We start from the raw sequence: 15817 nt of genomic DNA on the forward strand, positions 1-15817 counted from the left end.
ACCGCTAGAGTTATGGGGTCTTTTGACTGGCCAGACAGTATTACATTGGATCATTCTCTCTGGTTACGGTTCATTTTCCCTTTGCCTACGCACAAACTGCATAGTCTGGCCTATTCTTTACATATGCTCCTCTGTCCTCATACACCTGACAACACAGATTACTAAATAATTCTTCTTCACTCAAGGGGTTAATGCACTGTAATTGTTCAGTGGCCACTTTCCTCTTGGTAAGGCTAGAAGAGACTCTTTAGCTATGGTAAGCAGATCTTCTAGGAGGACACTCCAAAATCAAACTATTGTTCTCGGTAAAGTTTTACAAGTCAACAGGGTATCATTTCGAGCAGAAAATATATGTTTTCCTGTAGCAATTAACGTGATTTAACGGAATTTGACCTTCAATTCAACCGCAAACAAACAGAACAGCCAGTTTGACTAACTTCAAGTAGCCGAAGTGGTTGTTGTTATTGCGGTTGAAATGAAGGTGTAAACCGGTTAAATCACGTCATTTACGAGAGGAAAACATATATTTTCTGTTAAAATGTTCAAATATAATGGCTCTTGTTCTGCCGCGGGCTCACTTCGCTCGCCAGAAAACAAAAACATCTAGCTCGTATGTACTGGCAACCAGTAATTTTGAGCTGTGCACGCTAACATTAGCAATGTTACGCTAAATATAATGGTTCTCGTTCTGCCACTGGCTCGATTCGCTCGTAGGAAAACTAAACATCAAGCTTGTATGTACTGGCAAGCAGTAATGTTGAGCTGCGCACGCTAAAAAAATAGTAAAACTAACACATTAATATTAAAGAAATTAATGACATACTTTTATGACCGGGACGACGAAACTTGCGGGTCATCGGGGTGTTGTTACTGTAACGCAAAAAGACCCCCATTGAACTAACAAAGACCTGACTTGGACAAAGGTTTCCACGGAAAAGGCTTCGTTGGAAAGGGTATGGAGATTGGAGAGACTGCTTGAAGAGATAAGGGAAGGGGGTTGGGAAATATTAACCGCCCTGTGCAAACTTTCCATACGTATCGGTTCGTGATTGGTTAACAGAAAAATAACAAATTTGTAATTATGATATTTTTATAATGAAATGTTATTTTCTTAATAGAATAAATTTTTGAATATACTTACCCGCTGGTTATATAAAAATGGCTAACGTCCCTGACGCTCGGCAGGAAATTCAAAATCTCGCGCGGCTATCGCAGATATGCCAGGTGTACACTAGTGCCCTCGCGGTATTACAGGTAGAACTATACCCAACTTCTTCAGATTTTCCATATCCCATGGTCTCTAGAGGGGAGGAGGGTGGGTTTTTAACTTATATAACCAGCGGATAAGTATATTCAAAAATTTATTTTTATTATGAAAATAACATTTTTAAATATAAAACTTACCCGCTGGTAATATAAGAATGGCTGATTGACACCCTTGGTGGTGGGTCAGAGACAGCTACATAATTGAATATTCACTTAAGTGTTACACAAACCACTTAAGAGCTTCTCACCTGATAAGGAAGCTGAGAGCAATGCTCTGCCTCATTTTGTCTGCTATCCTTAGAAGATCCAGCAGTCCAACCAGGGAGCTGATGATCTCTAGGAGCTGTCAAACGGTTCAATAACCTATAACATGACAGGACCTCAACTAATACCCTTGTTCCGGGCACTCTCTAGGAACAAAATGACCACCTGACTAGATTAAAGATTGCGGAAGATTGTCGACCAATCTTCACGTACAATCATAAAAAACATATATATATATATATATATATATATATATATATATATATATATATATATATATATATATATATATATATATATATATATATATATATAACAGTTCCAAGAGAAGAACAAGGGTACTAGGAATCTAGGGAAATGTAGTGGTGAATGTCTCACCTACTACTGCACTCGTTGTTACGAGTGATCCCAAAACGTAGACGTCCTCATAAAGAGACTAGATACAGTCTAAGATATGCAAGGCGAATACAGGATTACCCCTTCACAAGGCTGTATACGCGATGCTTTGCAGAGAACATATTAGTTTAAAAGTTACAGAAGCTCCTATAGCTCTAACTTCATGAGTCTTTACTCTTTTGACATGTTACGATCTGTCACACAACAGTATGAAAGAATTCTCGTAATTAAAGTCTATACTAGACGATCGAGCATTTTAGACATAGATAGAACAGGCTTCTTGACCGTGCACCAAAGAGTCATGAATAGACTCTTAACCTCTTTAATCCTGTCCCGATAAAACTTCGCTTTAACCAGGTAAAACACTCTTCGCAGCCCTTCACAAACCAAATTCGAGAGGATAAAGATCCCGAAAGATTTAGGCCATGGATGAGAAGGATGTTTGTTAATGATCAAGAATCCAGGTTGCAAGGCGCCTATGGCTTGACCATTGTGAAGTCCATGTTCTTGCTAAAAGATTGAACTTCACTGACTCTCAACTATGGTACACTTACTTAGAAAGTCTCCAAAGTTAGGCCTTAAAAAGAAACCAAGAGTAAAGGCTCGGATCTGTCACTACCGCGAAATTCCAGAAACGACCCCTAAATTTTAGGCTGGCGCATCTTGCTGACCCTTCCAAGTCATCTCAAATAATCTGAGAAGATCTATAAGGTCTTTATTTGATAGATGCAATCTTCTGCGTCTGCAGACAGCTGTCCGCATACTCCTGTAACCCTTGATGGTCGAGGAGGAAAAAATGTGTTTTCTTCCAAGGTCTAAGAAGAAACAGGCCGCTTGTCTTGGAGTTACCAAATGAAGAGAAGAGCCCTTTAGCTCTACACTACTCCATAAAACACCCTATTTTGGTTGTAAAACTTTGAGGCAAAGGTCCCTTGTACAAGCAATAGCTTCAGCTGTCTCCTTCGAACAACCTCTTGATCATAGAGGTTTTCCAAAATACTGAAGGCAGCTAGATCTAACGCTTGATGGTTTAAAATAAAGCGTTCGTGATCCTGACACAGGAAAAAACGGACTGATATCATGCTTCCAGCAAGCACCCAGCATGGGTCCAGTATGGTTCCAGCCGGCTGTATATGCTCAACATATTGTGAGAGAGAGTCAAGATCTAGACCTCCTCCCAACACTCATCCATATCAGTCGCAAGACACCAATACTGAATTAGGCTTGTTGAAAAGAAGCATCAACAACATGAACCTCATGCTGTGAAGTTAAGACCTGATCGTGTGTACCAATAAATGTTCAACACACTTAAAGTTAAAGTTTGACGCGAAAAAGTGTTAGCTGTGAGGCGAGAGCGACGCGAAGAAAAGACAACAGTCTGTCCATACTGCTGTGAGCCAAAGACTAGACTGTATACGTCTAATATGCGACTATAATGCCGCATGTGCTTGCATCCCCGTAAGGTGCCAGTGTGCTGTATGCGTTCACCTTGTCGAGTGGATACAGCGCTCTGTGTACGTCTCGCCTGCTGTAAATCTACAGCGTGCTGCAAGTAGGCAACAGCATCGTGTCCGGTCAGTGGCATAAAGGAGCAACTGTTAGTCTATCATGATGCGGAAAAACCTGACTGACCTTATCCAGTATATGTCCAGGCTGGCACATGCGTCTAGATTGCTTAGGATTTCAGGTTGACATGTTTGTCGAGAGATGCTCGCGTGTAGCATGCGTCCGCATGAGTAGGGACGCGTATCACGCAGATCACGAGGATGGGACAACTAGTTGAAAGGATCAACTTTGACTGTCAGTGTCTCTGACCGCGTGCACGACTGTGCCGCTACAAGCGTATGCTCTAACGCCTCTCGCAACAAGGACCTATCTTTGCGAGGAAACGTTGCTGAGCATCGGAGAACTACGCTGTCTGATACTAACGGAAAACCATCCCTTTGATCTCTGGTAGTCCTTACTCTTTTAGAAGAAAACATTTTTTCCCCCTCCAAGAATCGTATACGCTAAAAAAAAAAAAAAAGATGAAATTTACCTCTTTTAGCTCAGACCAACCCTACAATCGCGGGGCAGCTTGTGCGCCAACTAAAGCGTGAGCGAAGGCTAGGAGAGATCATCAACTGCAGCCCCGTGAGCAACCTGGAAGAGTCCCTATGACATTTCCAGCGCGCCTTGTGCGTGATCTGAACGTATCCCATGCTATGAGATACCGACAACAGTAGTCACTCGACCCCAGAAGAAAGTACTAAACATTTCCTCAAACTGGGGGAGGAGAAGAAGTGTGAACAGAAGCAAACTGAGCACCTTTTCTCTCAAAGAATTATGTGTCTTACCCGATTTTAGCGCTGACACGTCGCCTTTTTTCAATAGAAAAAACCTCCGGCGAATATCAGTAACTGAGGGATAAGTTACTAGAAAACATACGACTCCTGGAAGGTCTCAGACGTATTGATTGTTGACGACCAACTCTTTCTTCCCTGAATGTGATTCAGATTCCAGAGGAAGAGCCAGGATTATATGCGATTCGTCTGACTTCCGCTCCTCTCGTGGAAGAAAAAACAAACTCGATTGCTTCTCTTTTAAAAATCGCAACACACCTGCTGTGAAGGTAAGTTCTGTTTGCGTGCCTACATGACGATTAACTTCCTAGTCTAGTAGACAGGAAGAACGTAGAGCATCATCCGATTGAAGCTGTGCTCTGATTAAATAGAAGACGTACGGAGCAAGGGTCAGCTCCCTTCTTTTCCCAGGCCCGCCAGAAGTTGGTTATCCTGGCTCCCACTGCTGCTTGAAGGGGAGAGCACTCAGGCCCTGCCTCAACTGGGCTCGACTCCTCTTTTCCTCTGCTTCCTTGGCTCTGGTTTGAAAGTACTTCTCCCTGTAGGTTTACCTCGAAAGGGCTGAGCAGAATGAGAATATGATGTCCCCTCCTTAGTTCTACGTGAAGAGAAGAACGTAGGCAAAGCCTTACTGGCTGTTTTAGCAACCAAATCCTGAGTAGCCTTCTGAGTCAAATTTGCAGCCACTTCCTTAACTAAATCCTGCGGAAAAAGAGCCGAAGACATAGGCGCAAAAAGCAACTCCAATCTCTGACATGGAGTGACACCCGCAGAGAAGAAGGAACACAAAGTAGCTCTTTTCTTTATAACCCCTGCAGTAAACAAAGCAGCCAGCTCGTTAGAACCATCCCTGACTGCCCTGTCCATACAAGACGTAAGTTGGATAAGACTACTTGTGTCCGTGTCCTTCATCTCGGTTACTCTTCTGCTTAAGGCTCCCAGTGACCAGTCAAGTAAATTAAATACCTCGAACGCTCTGAACAATCCTTTCAAGAGATGGTCAAACTCCGACATTGACCACCACACTCTAGTCTTTCTCACGGATAGGAGACGGGAAGAGTCCACCAGGTTTGAGAAGTCTCCCTGCGTAGACGCCGTAACTCCCAAACCCAAGACCTCCCTCGTCTCATACCAAACGTTCGACTTAGAAACTAACTTGGCTGGTGGAAAAGCGAAGCATGTCTTGCCCAGAGCTTTTCTTTAATCCATCCATGCTCCCATTAATTTTAATGCTCTCTTAGAAGAGCGGGAAAGCACCATTTTTGTATAAAAGGAAGTCTTCGCTGCCTAGCCTAAGGTAAACTCAGAAGGGAGAAATCGCGGAGCAACTGGTGTAAAATAGTCTGGAAATAATTCCGAGAAGACTAGCATTAGCTTTTTGAAGTCCACCGAATGTTGAAGTGGTTTCTCCTCCTCTCCCTCCGTGATATCCTCCAATTGTTCCTCGTGAGAGAGAACCTCGTACGGATCTTCTTCTATCAAATCAGAGATTGGAGCTGTGCAGGCGCATCAGTGGCGACATGGGCGAGCTTGCGTTGTTCCATATCCACATTCAATTGCCAGCCAATCGCCTTGCGTTTGCTGTCATGATTGATTTTATAATAGGATGAATTTAGCTGGCACTAGCGTTCCACCGCGTCCTGGCGCGTCGCGCTCACGCGATGCTCGCGCTCCCGCTCCGCAGCGTCCTGGCGCGTCGCGCTCACGCGCTGCTCGCACTGGCGCTCTGCCCATTCATGACTCGACTGGCGTGGGTCGTCACGCTGGCGCTTGGCGCCTGCCTGTTGCTGCCCCCGACGCTCAGCGCCTTCATCAATTAACTTCTGAGCCTTGTCACGCTTCCGCTCAGGCTCCGCTTGCGCCTCCCGCTTGCGCCTCGCGCCTGCTCTTATCCTGCCGCTTCGCGGCTCGCTCCGCCATTTGGCGAACATCATCACATTTAGACTAACGATCGGCTGTAGGCTCTTTTAATAGCTGCTGTGAAACAGAGCTCTGCCGAGACAAATCTACCTCGACCTGCCGCTGAACAGTGAAGCTGGGAGACTGCCTGTGCGATATCACGTCAGTCTCAGAGACAACAGGCCGCCTGTGCGACAACGGGTCTACCACCGAAGACTAATGCCTAGCCTCACTGCCAACAGCCGGTCGATATGGATGCCTCATCGGCGGAAGCTGTTGTTTGAAACGTATATACGCAGAAAGAATCTAATTTTGTTTTCAGCCTAGCGCCTGAAAAGTGCATATAATATTTGACAACACTAATACCACGAATTATCTATAACGAGGGTGAGCGTTCTGGAGAATGACAGAAAAAGCTCAAGAGGACTTCTGTTCGGGTCTTAAAGACTGTAGCGCCTGGCTACCCTCTCGATTTCTTTCGTCGTTCGACTTAACTTCCCCCTTCCGGGAGCTTGACAGAGGTCTAAGACTAGAATAACGACAGGTCCGAACAGAAGCACTCTCCACTGAATAAAATTCACTGCGTAATTTAACAATAAAAATTTGCATTTTATTCTTTGTTAAAAAGAAAGTTTCACAATCATTTGAAAACCAAAGTATACATTCTCTCAAACGAAATGAACTCTTAAAGAGACTTACAATTCTCTCAATCGTTTGAATGGGAATGAAAAATCACTGAATCCCATATAAATGCAAAGAAAAATTAAATATTAAATATTAAATATTACCTTACTAGATATAATATTCATAAAATAAAATAAAACCTTTAAATTAAGGAATTCCAATAAGAGATGAATCATCACTCGTACTCATTGGAACATTTACACTTAATATACCAACAATCTTAGTATTCCACTAAGGAAATAACGATACATAGAATCGTGCGAAACATCGACTCGTATAAACATTAAGTGAAATTCAACTTCCTTTAATCTCTGACTAAGAAAAAATACTGACAGGACCAATTAATTTCAAAATAAAATGTTCCTTTTATATAGTACAACTAAAAAACTTGAGAAGTAAGAAGAATGTACTACTGTATTTACAAAAATCTCTACAAATATTGTAATATTGTAACAATACTGACAACTGCGTAACAACTAAATGCTAGTTAATCTTTGCAAACAGATCGAAGACTACCTCAAGAAAAACTATTAAAAGGATAAAATTTTCTTAGATTAATAAGCCTTTAATTAAATTTATAACTTAACATTTCAAAAGAAAGTATCCACTTATAATTCTTTGTAAAAAGAAAGTCGGACTTATAGCCTACGACATAAGGCTGTGACGTCATTAATGGACGAGATGTTTACCTCTCGCCCTATGCTTTCGTGAGGTTTAAAATAGGTCGAAAAACCTTTTAATCTTACCTTTTATGTTATAAATACGTGATCACAGTTCAAATAAAACAAAAAGGCGAAAGCCCAAACTCAAAAAACTTTAATACATCACCAAATAACGTCCAAATAGAGTAAAAAGCGAGAAAGAATTTCCAATAGAACCAGCAGGGAAAAATCTGAAGAAGTTGGGTATAGTTCTACCTGTAGTAACGCGAGGGCACTAGTGTACACCTGGCATATCTGCGATAGCCGTGTGAGATTTTGAATTTCATGCAGAGCGTCAGGGACGTTAGCCATTCTTATATAACCAGCGGGTAAGTTTTATATTCAAAAATAAATTTTTGAACATACTTACCCGCTGGTTATATAATAGCTTTAGTCCCTGACGTCCGGCAGAAATTCAAAAAACTCGCGGCAATCGCAGATAGAGTTGCCAGGTGTACACTAGCGTCCTCACGGGAGATATGCCGAACCATTCCATACATCACCAGATCTTCCATGCCCATAGGTCTCTAGAGGGGAGGAGGGTGGGATTATAAGTTATATAATCAGCGGGTATGTATGTTCAAAAATTTATTTTATTATGAAAATATTTTTAAACATTTAAACTTACCCGCTGGTTATATAATAATAGCTGATTGACACCCTTGGTGGAGGGTTAGAGACAGCAACATTGTTGGAATTTTTTACTTAGGAGTTAATCAAAACAAGCTTAAGGGTTCATATCTGTTAAGGAAACTGACTTCAATGATTTTCTGCCTCATTATGTCTGCTATCCTTATCAGATCCAGCGGTCCACTCAGGGGGCTGAAGATCTCTAGGAGCTGTCAAAAGGGTGAATAACCTCTATGCTGACAGGACCTCAAATAATAACCTTGTTCCGGGCGCTCTCAAGAAACAAAATGACCACCTGACTAAATCAAAGATTGCGGAAGATTGTCGACCAATCTCTACATACAACCATAAAAATATATAAAAGTTCCAAGAGAAGAACAAGGGTACTACAGATTAGGGGAAACGTAGTGGTAGATCCTTCACCTACTACTGCACTCGGTGCTACGATTGGTCCCAAAGTGTAGCAGCCCTCATAAAGAGTCTGGACATGTTTTAAGTAATGCGAGGCGAATACAGATTTACTCCTCCAAAAGGTTGTATCCATGATGCTTTGCAGAGAACTGTTTTGTTTAAAAGCTACAGAAGTTGCCACAGCTCTAACTTCATGAGTCTTTACTTTTAACAGCTTAAGGTCTGCCTCACCACAGTGTGAGTGAGCCACTCTAATCAAGTCTTATAAAAAATGATAGGGCATTTTTAGACATAGGTAGCACAGGCTTCTTGACTGCGCACCAAAGAGCCTCTGAATTGCCTCTTAAATCTTTAGTTCTGTCCAGATAGAACCTCAGTGCTCTAACAGGACACAGAACTTTCTCCAACTCTTCACCAACCATATCAGAGATGTTAGCGATCTCGAAATATTTAGGCCATGGATGAGAAGGACGTTCGGTTTTGGCCAGGAATCCAAGTTGCAAGGAGCATATAGCTTTTCCGTTTCTGAAGCCAATATTCTTGCTAAAAGTGTGAACTTCACTGACTCTCTTAGCTGTTGCTAGACTTACTATGAAAAGAGTCTTCAAAGTCAGATCTTTAAAAGAAGCCGAGTGTAAAGGCTCGAATCTGTCACTCATGAGGAATTTTAAAGCAACATCTAAATTCCAAGCTGGTGATTCTTGTTGACGCTTTTTAGAAGTCTCAAAAGATCTGAGAAGATCTTGAAGGTCTTTATTATTTGAGAGATGGCTAAATTCCTGTGTATGAATACAGCTACCAGCATACTCCTGTACCCCTTGATGGTCGAGGAGAAAAAGTTGTGCTTTCTTCTAATGTCTAAGAAGAAATCAGCAATTTGTGTTACAGAGGTACTGAACGAAGAAACTGATATAGTTCTACACCATTCTCTTAAAACCTCCCAATAGGACTGATAAACCTTGAAAGTAAAAGTCCTCCTTGCTCTAGCGATAGCCCTAGCTGCCTCCTTCGAAAAACCTTTAGCTCTTGTGAGTTTTCGATAGACTGAAGGCAGTCAGACGTAGAGCTTGGAGGTTTAGATGGTTTCTTGCTAAGTAAGGTTGTTTGAGATCTATTCTCAATGGCAGGCTTCTTGGAATGTCCACCATCCAAACCAGTACCTCTGTGAACCACCGTTTTGACGGCCAGAAAGGAGCCACTAAAGTCAACCTGGTTCCCTCGTGAGACACGAACTTTTGTAACACCTTATACAGCACTTTGAATGGTGGGAACGCGTACATGTCTATGTCACGAGCTGTTTGGCGCTCTTGAGTTGCACTATGCTTGATGGTTAACGTTGCGTCTCAATAGACACTCGATGTCACATCTTGCTGGACGCTCGACGTCACCTCCTGTTCCACTGAAAGCTCGACGTACTGTTAGGTGGACGATCGACTTCACGTCTGTTTGGTTGACTCCTTGGGTTAAAAATGGCTAAAATACAACATTTAACTAGGGAGTTGTAAAGACGTTCGTCATCAAGAACATCTCGACTAGTAGCCTCACTACGCTTGGTGTCCAGGTGTGAAGTTACCTGACAATCAGGGCCCAGGCCTGCTACTCTCTTGTTGTTCACAGGCCGATAAACTAACATGAGTGAAGAGAGCTTCTGTTGCATATCTAGCAACATAATAAAAATAGGGTCAAACTGTTGTGGTACCGGAGACGTCACGTCTACCACCAGCTCTCTTTCTACACCGTTTAAAAAACACAGAGCGTCCAGAAGACGATAACCAGTTTGACGGTGGAGAAGGAGCATGAACCGATGTCATGCTAGGCTCAGACAACTGTCCTGCAACTGGGCGAGTTGGACGTTATTGACAGTTGCCGACATCCTAAAAGGATGTTAGGTAAGAAAGTTTCCTTCGGTAGAAAGAAAAAAAGCTCAGGACTGTTCCAAAGACTACAACCAGAAGCTTGCGGTGTCATGATAGGACGCTGATTGACCGTGTCTACCTTCCTCTTCAGAGGTCTGGAAGTTAAAGCCAGCCTCGTCTGGGTGCTGCGTCATCCGAAGATGACGAAAAACCTTTCACCTCACCTTTCCTATGATGAAGGCGAGCGTCCTGGGAAGCGTTAAAAGGTATGCTCGAGTAGGTGTCTGCTCAGGAGCTGAAGCCTCTCGTTTCCTTTGTCGTTCGACATTCCTTCTCCCAGAGAATAGGGAGGTGGAAGAAGTTTAAAATCGACATTCCTTAGAAGAGGTCTAAGGATTAAAAAAGGACAGGTCCTAACCGACGCACCCTCTATTTGAGGGGTGGTGCTTAGACCAAAACAAAGAGGGCCAAAAAAAACTGGACAACTTCCTCCTGTACACGAACCTTTAGGTATTGCTTGAAGTTCAGCTTGATGAGGATGTGAAAGTAAGCATCCTGGAGATCTAAAGAGACCATCCAGTGGACCTTTCTTACTGCTGTAAGGACTGATGTCGATGTCTCCATGGAGAACTTTATCTTCTGAACGAAGGCGTTGAGAGCAATGACATCCAGTACCGAGCAATAGCCTCCCTCTCCTAAAATGACAAATTCGGAGATAATTTGTATTTTTCCTAACCATACAAACCTTAGCTATTTACATGGGGTTTTACTTTTGGCGTAGCTGAAATGACGAGCCATTAGAATTTTAACGAGGGTTAATTACCCCCGCGCTAGTTAGCAAGGGGGTAGGGGAGTGTGGTAGCTAGCAACCCCTCCCCCCCTCACACACCATTGAACTGATTCACTTCACTTAGAGGTAGGAATTGCCTTGGGGGACAGGGCTGGGGGGCAAATGTGTGTAAATAGCTAAGGTTTGTATGGTTAGGGAAAATACAAATTATCTCCGAATTTGTCATTTGTTCTGTAACCGAAATACAAACCACGCTATTTACATGAGGTGACTTACCCCTTAGGTAGGGAGGAAAGTCCCGGCCTTACTGGCTTTGGCTTTACCCGGGGACTCAAAATCCGAGTGAGCAGCACTTCGAGAAAGAGTCCCTGCACCTCGCAAGTTCCTTGCTCCGCAAGGAACGTGCGGCCTACATAAGCTTGTGTGTGGAGGGTTGAAGTGCGACTCGTCCTAGGAAGTTGACATGAAGTCCTTTAGATGGAATTCTAGGCTAGGACTCTCCCAATACCACCTCGTCAGGGTATGGGGGACGCGACAGTATTATCTTAATACTAGGAACGCAAGGAAGCATGGTTTACCTGCAGAGGTTTGAGGTCAGCTATGCAGAGAACCTAGGATGCTGCTTTCCCCAAGAGAGGGGAGGATGAAGAAAGAAGTAAGGGCCAGACATACTCTTTCATTCATGCAGACTAAAACTGGGTAACAATGCCCTCAACCTTCTGCTACCTGTCCATTAAGGAGACTGAGGTTAGACCAGCTGTTGTGCAGACACCACAGGGCCGATCGAGAATGTATCAAGGCTCCTGTGGGTCACGTCCTGCAGGTAGTGGGCTGTGAAAGTCGTTTGACGCTTTCAGACCCCAGCTTGTAGCACCTGCATCACAGAGAAGTTTCTTTTAAAAGCCAGAGACGTAGCGATGCCTCTGACATCGTGTGCTCTGGGACGACGTGACGGAGGAGGGTCTGGATTCAAGGCGTGGTGGATGACCCTTCGGATCCAGGCAGAGATAGTGTTCTTGGTGACCCTCCTCTTCGTCCTTCCCGTGCTCGCAAACAGGGCTTGCACGCGAGGACAGACTGCAGGCGTTCTCTTCAGAAAACGCCTCAGACTTCTCACTGGGCACAGTAACAGATGGTCTGGGTCGCTTGTTACAGAACGGATACTCGTGACCCTGAAGGAGTCGAACCATGGGTCCGGCACTCTAGGGTTCTGAGTCTTAACTACAAACTCAGGGACAAACCCGAACGTTACCTCCCCCCATCCCATTGAATGGGCGACGTCGTATGAGAGACCATGAAGTTCATTGACACACTTGGCTGATGCCAAAGCGAGCAGGAACGCCGTCTTCCAAGTCAGGTGTCGATCAGAGGCCTGGCGTAATGGTTCGAACGGAGGTCTCTTAAGAGCCCTGAGGACGCGAACCACGTTCCATAGAGGAGGTCTCACTTCCGACTGAGGGCAGGTAAGTTCATAGCTTCGTTTGAGTAAAGAAAGTTCCAGCGAGGAAGAAGTGTTTATTCCTTTCAGCCTGAAGGCTAAGCTTAAGGCTGAGCGATAGCTTTTCACCGCCGAGACTGAAAGGTGCATTTCCTCCCGCAAATTCAAGAAAAACTCCGCTATTGCTGGAATAGTGGCATCGAGGGGAGAGATACCCCTCCCACGACACCAACCACAGAAGACTCTCCATTTCGCCTGGTAGACCCCTGCGGATGACTTTCGCAGGTGTCGAGACATCATCCTCTCCGCAACTTGTTGCGAAAAGCCTCTCTCAATGAGGAGACGCTGGATAGTCTCCAGGCGTGAAGCCGAAGCGAAGCTACGGCCTTGTGGTAGATGTTACAGTGTGGTTGCTTGAGTAGCTCGTATCGTAGGGGGAAGTTCTCTCGGGAGTTCCGTCAGGAGCTGCAGAAGGTCCAGGAACCACTCTGCGTGATGCCATAGCAGAGCTATTAAGGTCATTGACAGCGGCAGCTTGAAGTTCAAAGCTGTCGCGAACAGGTCCACTGTCGGAGAACCCCACAAAGTCAGGACTTTGATGGCTACTTGAGGATCCAAAGACCACTCGGTACTCGCTATCTGCGATGCGCTGCTCAGGCTGTCGGCGAGCACATTCCTTTTGCCCGAAATGAAGTGAGCTGATAGTGGAATCGAGTGGACTTCGGCCCACCTCAGTATCTCCATTGAAAGATGGGATAGATGTTGTGAAAAGGTACCTCCCTGCTTGTTGATATAAGCCACTACTGTGGTGTTGTCGCTCATTACCACCACGGAGTGGCCTGCCAGGACCTGTTGGAACTGTTGAAGGGCCAGAAAGACGGCCTTCATTTCTAGCAGGTTGATGCGGAGGCACCTTTCTGATTCTGACCAGAGGCCTGATATCCTCTGATTCAGAACGTGGGCCCCCCACCCTTCTTTTGACGCGTCCGAGAACAGCATCAAATCCGGGGGGAGGAAGAGAAGATCTACTCCCTTTCGAAGGTTTTCGACGCTCAGCCACCAATGCAGGTCCGTCCATTCCGCGGGTCCCATGGGGACCAGAGTGTCCGGGGAATCGTTGCCTTGGCTCCACCGGGACTTGAGCCGCCATTGTAGGGATCTCATCCTGAGGCGACCATTCGGAACTAGACGGGCCAGGAAGGCTAGGTGACCTAGGAGACGTAACCAAGATTGGGCAGGAAGGACTTCCCGTCCGAGGAAAGGTCTTGCGACCCTCCTCAGCCTTGCTATCCTGTCGTCCGATGGAAAGGCTTTGTGGAGATTGGTGTCTAATATCATGCCTAGATGTACCGGTCGTTGAGTTCGAAGCAGAGAAGACTTCTCGAGGTTTACCATGATCCCCAGATCCTGGCAAAGTCCCAGAAGCTTGTCTCGGTGTCGAAGAAGGGTCGACTCCGAGTCTGCCAGGATCAGCCAGTCGTCCAGATAGCGGAGGAAACAGATGCCGATCCTGTGTGCCCATGAAGAAATCAGGGTGAACACTCTGGTGAACACCTGAGGTGCTGTGGAGAGACCGAAACACAGGACCTTGAACTGGAAGATCTTGTTGTCTAGGCTGAATCTCAAGTACTTCCTGGAAGACGGATGGATTGGGATCTGGAAGTACGCATCCTTCAAATCCAGAGCGCACATGAAGTCTTGCGGTCTCGCTGCAAGTCTGACCGTGTCCTCTGTCTCCATGCTGAACGGAGTTTGCTTGACAAACTTGTTCAGAGCTGAGAGGTTGATGACAGGTCTCCAGCCTCCAGACGCCTTCTTTACAAGAAAGAGTCGACTGAAGAAGCCTGGGGAGCCGTCGACGACCTCCTGGAGACCATCCTTCTTGAGCATGGTCTCGACTTCTGCAACAAAGGGCTAGCCCCTTTACCGATCCCATGGCATAAGAGCTCAACGACACTGGATTCGCTGTCAGGGGAGGAAGAGATGTTATGAACGGGAACCAATATCCTTGGCTGATCACAGAGATCGTCCAGGAATCGGCCCCGAGTTGCTGCCACCTGTCCGCGCAACTTTGTAGGCATTCCCCCACTGGTGGACATGCAGGGGGATTGCCAGTCCTAGCGTTTATGGCCTTGGCCGCTCCCCCTAGGATTCTTACCTCCCCTGGAGGACTTTCCGCCTTTCTTGTCCTTGACAGTAAAGGGCTGCTGCTTAGACACCTTGGCCTTTGCTGCCGGAGCCTGTCTCGATGTCCTAGACTGACGAGGCTGCTGATGTTGTTGTTGAGGAGCTGGAGGTTTGTAGGGCTGAGATGTAAGGGTCCTTTGGAGGAGCGAATCTTGATTCGACTTCCTCCACCTCTCAGCTGTCCGTTCCACATCCTTGGGCTCGAACTGCCGGAGCCTGTCTCGATGTCCTAGACTGACGAGGCTGTTGATGTTGTTGAGGAGCTGGAGGTTTGTAGGGCCGAGATGTAAGGGTCCTTTGGAGGAGCGAATCTTGATTCGACTTCCTCCACCTCTCAGCTGTCCGTTCCACATCCTTGGGCTCAAACAAACTCTCTCCAAGGATGGAGGAGTGTCTGAGCTTGCTGACATCCACGGCTGGGACTTTCGAGTGGAACCTCTCGGTCACAGCATCACGACGTTTTAGGATCGAGTTTGCCCGCAAGTTCGAAACTTGGAGAGCTAAAAACTCAATGGAGCGCGTGCCCGAAAGGAGGAAAGTCTCAAGGGCCTTCCTGGTGCTCTCCTTGGACAAGTCCTCGGATCGCAACAGGATGCCCAGAGACCCCAGTCAGATGTCCAGCCACGAAGTGGCCTGTATGGCACACTTCGCAACCTTCTCCTGGCTTAGGATCTCCGTAGCCGAGAATGTCACCTGCCGGGCGGAGAGTTTCTCGAGAGAAATCCCCCTAGAGAGCTCTTCCACAGAGTGGTGGAGGGGAAGAGCTAAACAAGACTCCCCCATGATCTCGAAGTACCTCCTCTGCTGTACACGAGGAGGTGGGAGAAGTTTGTTCCTGGCAGAGGAACGGCTGGAGGAGGCAAGTTCGGCGAGCTGGCCCTCAACCTTGTCTCTGGAACTCTTCACTCCCTTGGACAAGGGCAGAGCCGCGCTGGCCTTTGGGAGCTTCTGGG

The 15817-nt window shown here is 45.7% G+C and overlaps 1 protein-coding gene and 1 pseudogene across 2 annotated transcripts in view; both read right to left on the minus strand.

Annotated features, from left to right (window-relative positions):
* The window catches only part of LOC137658690 (uncharacterized), a 376764-nt gene that overhangs the window by 301356 nt on the left and 59591 nt on the right, over positions 1–15817 (minus strand). The gene's annotated exons all lie outside the window — the stretch shown is intronic.
* LOC137659085 (uncharacterized) overlaps positions 8845–15817 on the minus strand; it is a 75282-nt pseudogene continuing 68309 nt past the window's right edge.

Source organism: Palaemon carinicauda, chromosome 19 (genome assembly GCF_036898095.1).
Source record: "Palaemon carinicauda isolate YSFRI2023 chromosome 19, ASM3689809v2, whole genome shotgun sequence".
In the NCBI taxonomy this organism is placed as follows: domain Eukaryota; kingdom Metazoa; phylum Arthropoda; class Malacostraca; order Decapoda; family Palaemonidae; genus Palaemon; species Palaemon carinicauda.